This window comes from Vanacampus margaritifer, chromosome 8, assembly GCF_051991255.1.
Source record: "Vanacampus margaritifer isolate UIUO_Vmar chromosome 8, RoL_Vmar_1.0, whole genome shotgun sequence".
NCBI classification, from domain to species: domain Eukaryota; kingdom Metazoa; phylum Chordata; class Actinopteri; order Syngnathiformes; family Syngnathidae; genus Vanacampus; species Vanacampus margaritifer.
The window spans coordinates 18051374-18060527 of record NC_135439.1 but is presented as its reverse complement, the minus strand read 5'-3'; positions in this window follow the sequence as shown (position 1 = coordinate 18060527).

Sequence of the window (9154 nt, the reverse complement as noted above, 5' to 3'; positions counted from 1 at the left end):
TGTCTGCAGTTCACATTGTAAATAATAATCTGTTCTCAGTTTTCTTACCTGGTTAAATAAAGTTTAATTAAAGTAATAATAATTCGTTTTTAGTTTTTTTCTAAATTAATCTGATTCATACTTATAGTAGGAGGCACACTGGGTGACTGGTTAGAACGTCTGCCTCCCAGTGCATAGGTTGTGAGATCGAATCCGGCCTTTGGCCTTCCTGGGAGTAGGTTACATGTTCTCCATGTTCTTGCGTGAGTTTTCTCTGGGAACTCCAGTTTCTTCCCACATACCGAAAAATATGCATGGTAGGTTAATTGATCACTCTGGCTTGTCCCTTGGTTGTTTGTCTGTGTGTACTCTGTGATTGGCTGACAATCACTTCTGGGTGTACCCTGCCTCCTTCCTGAAGATAGCTGTGATAGGATCTTTCAATCCAGTGTACTAATTGTTTGGACTTCTGTTAACTTAGGCCCCGTCCAGACGGAAGCAAAGCCGGCTTCGTTCCTCAAACAAATCTCGTACACACAGAAGCATTTCAAGACTTGCATGTGTCCAAAAGAAGACGCTGAGGACGTTTAACGGCTGTAATGTATATGCCAAGTCTGGAGTGGCGCTGTAGCGCAGCCACAGGGAGTTAACGGAAAGCATAGAAGAAGAATCAGCAAAAGAAAACGAGCACTTTTTTCCCCCCTAACTTTATTGCAATCTACAGAACAAACATGGCTTTGCATGTATCAAAACAACATGAAAAAAGATGAACACATGAGAAGTGACAATGGCGGGTGATTCAAGTACAACGCCGCTTGTTGAACGTGGGAATAAAGAAGCAAAATATTTTGCTACAAAAACATAAGCAAGCTAAGGAGGCTGCGCAAAACCACTACGACACGGCTATCTGCCATTGTTGTTGACAGACTGACGGTTCGCGCGCAGTCACGCGAGAATTGGCGTATACATCATCAATGTGCGACAATGCGTCGTTATCGTGCTGCGACCATTACGTCATCACTGGAGGAGTATCCTGCATATGGTGTTCAGACGGATGCGCATAGGGTGCGTTTTGAAATCTTTCCACTCTGGAGTTTCAAAAGTGATCAGTTTCAAGCTCCGAAACCACGCCATCGTGTGGACGAACGGCCTGAACGGTAAGAAACTTGTGAGGATACGTTGAAACTGGCTTTTGTGTGGACGGGGCCTTGATCCAGTGGTTTTAAAACTAACAATTATAAGATAGTAACTGAGAATATTAGAGTTGCTGTTGCAGAAAGTTTCTAAGTAACTGTGTGTCAAAAAATTAAGTTGTGTTTCATCAAACCATTCAAGTTCTGGAAATCTTTAACTTTTGAGTTAACTCAAAAAAAGTGAAGGAACAACACAAAAAAATGAGGCAACTGTTCACCTCACTTTCTTTGAGTTCTGCTAATTTGGGTTAACAGTGTGGCTGATACTGTAAATGAGCCAACAGAAAACTGTTGTTTTTAGCTGTTGTGCGATGGTGATGTATGTGATAACGGGTCGGCCCAGTCCCTATCCCCCACAAGTAGTATGTTATTTGTTTATTGTTAGGTCATTTTCAGCATGTAAAACGGCACTGCATCACACCTTTTCCAGTGGGCTATTTACTTCACCAAAACGGAACATTAGCTATTCCGTTTACATTGTGGGGGCTGAAGGTCTAATTACTGTGTTGAAATACAAACTTTCAAAGTCCACGCATGTTTATTTTACTCTGCCATTTTGCTCTCTATATATGCTGTAGTAGGAGCGGGTGCTTTGGAAGCCACTCTGCCATCCCAGTCTAGAGACAAACAGGTGGACATTCCAGTAAGCAGGCTTTCCCTTCTAATACCATAGCGCCAAGTGAAGAAGGCGTTAACACTTTTACAGCTCCCTGGGTAGTGAAAGTCTCATGGTGGGCCTCTGTGAAAGCCTGTGGTGACAGGTCACCTTGGCGGAAAGTGGCGCTGTCCACTTGAGCGTACCGCCAGGTCAAACACTTCACGTTTTTGTCACGTCATGCAGCTTCAGAGTTGATGTGACAAAAATGGCCAAATATGTTAATATTGTAAAAATGGTAAAAATCAAGCAATTGTGTCCACTCGCAAATCCTCCTAGTGTATCCGTCACTCATACGCGATGCACAGCTGATTCTATAACCTTATAACCAGGTTTTATTCTATCCAGTTTAAGCTAGCACAATGGTATGGTAGATATTCAACAGCAGTATTTTAGAAACACACTGATGATCCGTAGTAACAGTTTGACATGTCAATCATCGACCTTGGGGGGGAAAATAGAGAAGAAAAATAAACGTGGTTACTAAACACTTTTCGACATAGATATGAATTTTTGCTTTTGTACAAATCGATTCAGTTTGAAACAAACCCGAATGCACAGGAGGCCCTTGATTTCACTTGGCTCTCCATCAAGCTTGCCAATTGCTCATCACAGTTAGAATAGGGGAGGAACTACTTTGTTTCCATTAATTAAATTAAATTAAATCCATTTCCACTAATTTCATACACTAAATCTTTTGAACCAAGGCCAGAGTTGTTGCAATTCTATTGAAAGCAATTTGAAATAGTTTATTTTGACCTCATGAAGAATATGACAGTTTAGTCGTAATCCATGTGAAATTGTCAACAAGGACGTGCTCAAAAAAGCTAATAGATCAACGCCAATATGAAAAAAATAATTCATCAGGCCCTAAAGTAGGCAGTCTGGCCAAGGTCTCTGGGCAGCAACGTGACAGACATGAGGGAGGGATGGCTGGAATAGGCGCCTGGGAACTTTGCTCCAAGAGGATGACAGCTCTATAAGTCAGACACTGATAAAGCAGTCAGCAATGACAATCTCTGGGCTCCAGCCAGCAGAGCGTCCGTCCGGCACAGATAAAGTCAGACAGGCCATCCATCAGTTTGGAGACAGAGAGTCGGAACCACCTCAATAGAACCAACTCGATGACCATCGGCTGTAGGAATGTGCTGCTGACCCTCTTTGCTCGCATGGGGAAACAAGGATGGTTAGGAACCCCCCTGGAGAATTCATACATAGAGATGAGTGGGAATGGGTGCCACATAGCCTGTTTAAGAGGTGTGGTATAGCAGATCTATGGATTGAAAAAGTAGATAAGGTGGCTAACAATGGTGAGGGCAAAACCTGTCTCAGGTTGTTAAGATCATCTTGGCCGCGAGCAATTGGTCAACCATACTATAGAAAACATCATACAATAACATACAATATGCCACATGTTAAGGCACATGTTGGGGGGGACAATAGTGTCACTAACATGTCCTTTAGGAAAATATGTGCAGGTACATTTTGTTGAAAAGTATGTTTTATATTTTCTTTAAGCTGATTTTCAATGCTACTTGTCTCTGTTCATGCTTTCTCCACTTTAGTTTATTTATTTATTTTTTTAATTCTGGCATGTTCTGAACTGAGGAATTACTGTTTATGTTGATTTAAAAAAATACATATAACCAACCAAAGGACAAAATAATGTCCATCTCCTGTTTACAAAAAATGATCCCAAATTGCACGCAGGTTAGCATTCCAAGTGTCCTGATGAACTGAAATACACAAAAGTTGAGCAGTATTTAATTTTCTTTTTTTTTTAAAGTCAAGTCAAATATTTTCTTTCCAAAAATATGTTCCATGCAGACTCACTACCCTAAATATGGTATTCTAATTAAATATTGTGTTTGTGGAATATAAAATAGGCAGCAAAAAACACACATCTTTATCCATCTCAGTGGGTGGCCATTTTGCCATTTGTTGACTGAAAATGGCATCACAGTCTCTAAGGGATCAGCTTGCAAACATCACATGACCAAACCCAGAAAACAGGTGATACGTGATTGGTCATTACCTGAGCCTTTATCCCTGAGATGGATACAAATGGGTGGATTTTGCTGCTCAATTAATATTCCATCAACACAACATTAATCAAAATGCCATGTTGAGAACTTGAGAGAAGTCAGTCTGCAAAGAAGGTATTTTCTGGAAAGAAAATATTTGACTTGACTTTCCCGTTATATTCAACAAATGAGCTTAATTGACCATCAAGTAGAAAATTAACCAAATACATTTTTAAAGAATGTCAGAAAATTTATCTTTCAGCATGCCATTTTTTTGGTCCGTATTGTTATTATGCCACAGTTGACTACCGCAATTACTCCTAATTTCTTCACCCTTGATTTATGAGATACCTGGCTGAAGATCTGCTATTTCCTTTTCTTGCAAACATCAACTAATCTATCCTATGCGTGCAATATACACATGATATATCTATAATTGCCAGTTTTTATTAATAACCACTAGATTGCACAATAGCAATCAAACGGAAGACTTAAAATAATCCATACAGAGTGTTAAATAATGTAGACATATACGGTATGCGCCAGAGGCAAGTTCCCACTCATGTTTAAACAGCAAGACAACCGGCAAACATACACTCTGTTTAAACGTTTAGGCTGAGCTGGGCATGTTGACAGAAGGGCTGCCAATCAATCAATGACGGACACCTGTTTTGTTGACGATTAAGGAATGACGGGAAACTTCGAAAAATTTATAGACTAAACATTGCCGGAAGTGGCATTTTGTCCGTTAGTGTAATCGTCAATAACCAAGTCAGTACCAACCAACCTTCTCAGCCCAACAATGACGGTCAGACGCGCCATTCTCCAAGCCTTCTCTCTTCTGGCTTTATCCAAATGCTGATAGCTGGTCGTGTTGTAGAGTTCGGTTGACTACGGACCGTGTTGATAATGTTTTCCTCCTGTTGTAAATTATTTGTTATTGCTACGTTTATGCAATTATTAGTTTAGTGCTCAATTTGTTTGTTTTACATCAGGTGTGTTGTTTGACTGTTAAGGGGTCCTTCGATGTGCCATGTCACATCAGGCAGGTTATTGAACAGCTAAGGGATCCTAAAAATGGGAAGTACTTAGTCCGTTGGCCATACCCTGTAGTATTCCCAGCAGTTATGACCGTGTGCAAATACTGTATGAGGCGACATTAGTAAAGAAAAGAATAGTGACATAAAATAACAACGTCAAGTGGAAAATAGTGATGACGAAATGTAATTAATGGATTGTCACTGCATTTGGCCAGTATGGCAACAGACAATGTAAGCGAGTACTCTAGTTAAATACACCTACTATAGATAGTGTTTATTAACGTCACGGTATCGCAGCGATACAAATTGAAACGTTTGATTAGTGGAATCAATTGAATTACAAACATTTGCCGATGTTACTGCACAGACTACATGGCAACATCACATATGCGCTCAGGTAGGATGGCTCGATCCCAAAACATGGGCATTCTTACATCTTCTGTACTTTTGTTTTTTATTGTTTGCTATGTGCATTTATCATTTGTGAATTTGAGGCGAAGAATCTTGGCTTATTTTGAAACCAAGCTTGCTTGTTCCCTGACCGCGCTAGCTACTAGCGCTAGCATATTAAAACAAAAACAACAACACCATTGTTGATCATCACTTACTTTTGTACACTTTAACAACATTTTCTTCTTCTGGGCTGCTGGGAAATGAAAATAGAGACATTAAGGAGGAGGGTGTTTGGATAAATCTCTAAATCACCAGATCTATTTTTAGCCAGAGCTAGCCACGGCTAGCGGCTCACATTTAGCACGATCGCAGTATGGTAAAAAGCATTTTGAACCATCTTACAATGACACTCACATTAATCAAAATGGTCAGAACACACGTTAGTACACTTTGTCGTGCGTTCCGTTAACGGCACACAATGTGGGGCACATGACGCCATGTGAATGCTATCTATATATCGGACCTCATGTATCTCCACCCCCAGTTATGAGGCATCACCTTCATTGTGTTCATTGCCACCTGGCAAAATGACTTTTTTCTTTGTCTTGGAGTCAAAATGCCAACGCGCAAAGAAGCTGCATTCCAGTCAAACAATAGCATTCTTGTCATGCTTCATGATGCTTCTATACAAAGGATGTGTTGCTGCTTAAAGACATACATGCGCTGAGCTCGAGCGTTACACAGGCAACATTTAATCACACTGCTCGCAAAGCTGGCAGTGGAGTGAGTGTGAAGGACGCACTGTCAAAGAACGCTATTCTTTCTCCAGCTGTCATTGCTGTGCCTCGTCTTCCACCGTGCGCATCCAAACACTTCAGCACTTTCGGCTCAAACACTTCTTTAATTGTACAATAACACAGAAGGAGAAAGAGGATTGTATGGGCAAGGCTTCAGACAAAACAAGGCAACAGAATTGTGGAGTGCAAAGTTTCTTTTGGAAGTTTCTCAAGAACAACAACATGCTAAACCAAAGCAAATTGCTGGCAAGTGTGGAATTAAAATGGACAGTTAATTAATCTTCCACACTAAGAATGCACTGTGGAAAACATGAATGTGCTCTCGGAAGGAAAACAATACATCATGGATACGCACATTAAATTTATTAGTCAGACTTCATTCTACTGTAATGCAACCAATGCAAGTTTCCCTCTCCGGGCTACTTGTAGAAAAAGTGTGTATTTGCAGGCAATGCATTTGAAAATGTGTCAAAGCTGTATGTTTCGTGCGTGCGACTGAGGTAACAGAGGCTACAGCTGTTTCTCATCAGCAGGACTTCAGGCTTACAATGAGACCCCCAAGGGGAACCTGCGCTTGTGCTGTATGAGCAAAAGTAAGCCATGCAGTTATTTCCCCTAAGTAATATAAAAGGGAATGAAAAAAAAACTCCAACAAATGCAGTCAAGACCTGTCTTGACCTGTCTGTACGCCACCCCATGAATCACTCCATCATTGCTGCATAGGGAATGCATTGTAAGATTTTGCAACCTTGTGCCTGCTAGGAAAGTCACGGAGGATGCCCTTGGCAGGGGATCACAGCAAAAACCTTCTTCTATTTAATTGGCTTCATGTTTTCTGCCAAGCTTGGCCATAGCCAGCTTTGAGCTCTCAGAGTTCCGAAGTGTGGTAACTTCACCCCTGCTCAGATGACTTTTTCTATTACATATGCATATGAATGCATAGCCAGCTGTGCAATGTGACAAATGTGATGTGGTCGTGCCCACAGCTCCAAACTGTTTCACCCTCAGCTCAACTTTGGCTGTGTCACTGAAAGTCCAAAAAGTGCAAAAGACAAATACGGTGGCCCGAAAGGGTCAAAAAGGCGGCAATGTATTTCCAAAAACAATCTTAACCCTATAAAGCCAAACGTATCATATAAAATACAAGACATTTTGAGCCCTCTATTTCATGAGTATAATACCCCCCGCCACCCCCACCGCCAATAAAACCCTAACGTATATGATCTGACACATGCATTGCACGGATAATCCATTAGAGGGCAGTATCTTCCAGATGATGGGTTTCCCAGCGACCTTGCAAGATCGTCCCAAAGGAGAGACACATACTTATTAATGGTGTGAAATGTTCTTTCGGATTTTTGGAAATACTAATATATTTGATATGTCCGTTTATGATTATATTTTTGCCGGCTATAAATGTATGAATCTAAAGCACTGTGACCGGATGTATCAAATATGACAAATCAAAAGTCATATGTGGAAGTGGAAGGAAAAAATTCTGTTAGTACAAAAGGACCAATAAATACTCTATTCACAAAGAATCCAGATTTTCTCTCACATGGTTCTCATGGTTCAGGCTTTATAGGGTTAAAACATATCACTGAGGTTGTCAGGATGCAGCACAAGGCAAACTTTGGGACTCAGGAGACCATCGACCACGGCACAGACTGCCAACAACCTACTGCTCCTAAACTGGTATAGCAGATGGATGGAGGTTAAAAGTAACTTCAAGGGAACTTCAAAATATCAACAGGATGCAATCCTTTCTCTGTATATGTATGAAATTCTCAAGAGAAAACATCTTCTGGAGCTTGTTTAAAATGCTTCCAAGGCTGTCTGTGATATCAAAGGTAACTTGCTTGGTCCGTGTCCAAATGTCAGCAGGTCCCTGGCTCGTCTGGACGGTTGGGAACATCTGTTCACCGAACTGAGTCCAATCTGACCACAGTGGTGGTGAGATTAATTTGAGTCGTCAAAATGAAATCGAAAAATGTCAAATTTAGAGTCATGTTGCACTGATGATATGATAAAGTAGAATTTTCTAAACGCAACAGATGTGATTACAATGAGAAAGCATAGAGCATCCAGTAGCATCAATTTATGATTCACATTATGAGCACTTATTTGACATGAGAGTAGCATGCCAGCCTATTGGCACCACAAAAAATGGAAATAGTATACAAACTCATTTCATTACACACACATAGTCAGTTGCTGGGATACAGACAAGTTAAGCAAACAGAGAGTAAGCAAAGGGTCATTTGAAAAGAAAAGAAAACAACATAGGGATGGATTTGTGTTGAGTTAACCAATAGTGCTTTTATTTATTTATTTTTTTGGCACAATCATTGAGAGACATCTTGTTTTAAATTAACAACTTTCACAAAAATATTCTATGTACCATTTAGAAAGTACAACCATTTTAATGTAGAATATCATTCATTTTTGATAACCTGTATTGATGTTGTGTATGCTTCAAACAGTATATCAATCTAATAGGGCCCAGAGTGGCTAATCTGGACAATCGAGAGAATTCCCGTTGGTCAGGCTGATTTTAAAGCCTGAGGGATTAAAAGTAGGAATAATTTAATACCAAAAGTAGCAATAATTTATATTCTGATTTATTTGCATTCATCTAAATACTTTTGAGCCCCAGAAAACGGAGGTACAATGGCACAATTTCCTTCATGGTGAATGGTGCATAATGACCAGCTGTCAAATAAAATACACGCTTTGGCAGTTATCTTTTTTAATCCCAAATGTTTGACAAGTGATGCTAATTTTACGACAAAAAGAACAAACTTTTTTTGCATGAATATGGTTCACTTCACAACAATTGTGTTTCTTCTTTAAATTACCTTGGGGAAGATGAATTACTGCATATCAAACTTGTTCAAGTTTATATACAAGAAGGCATGTTGAGTCCATACTTCTCATCACGCATACCAACTATAATGCTGTGCTCGTAAAATTCCACTACTTACATCAACTTTTTTTTTTTTTTTTTTTTACAGTACATAAATCCAACATGGATTAAAAAAGTGTCTTATATTAAATCTATGTTAAAAATGAA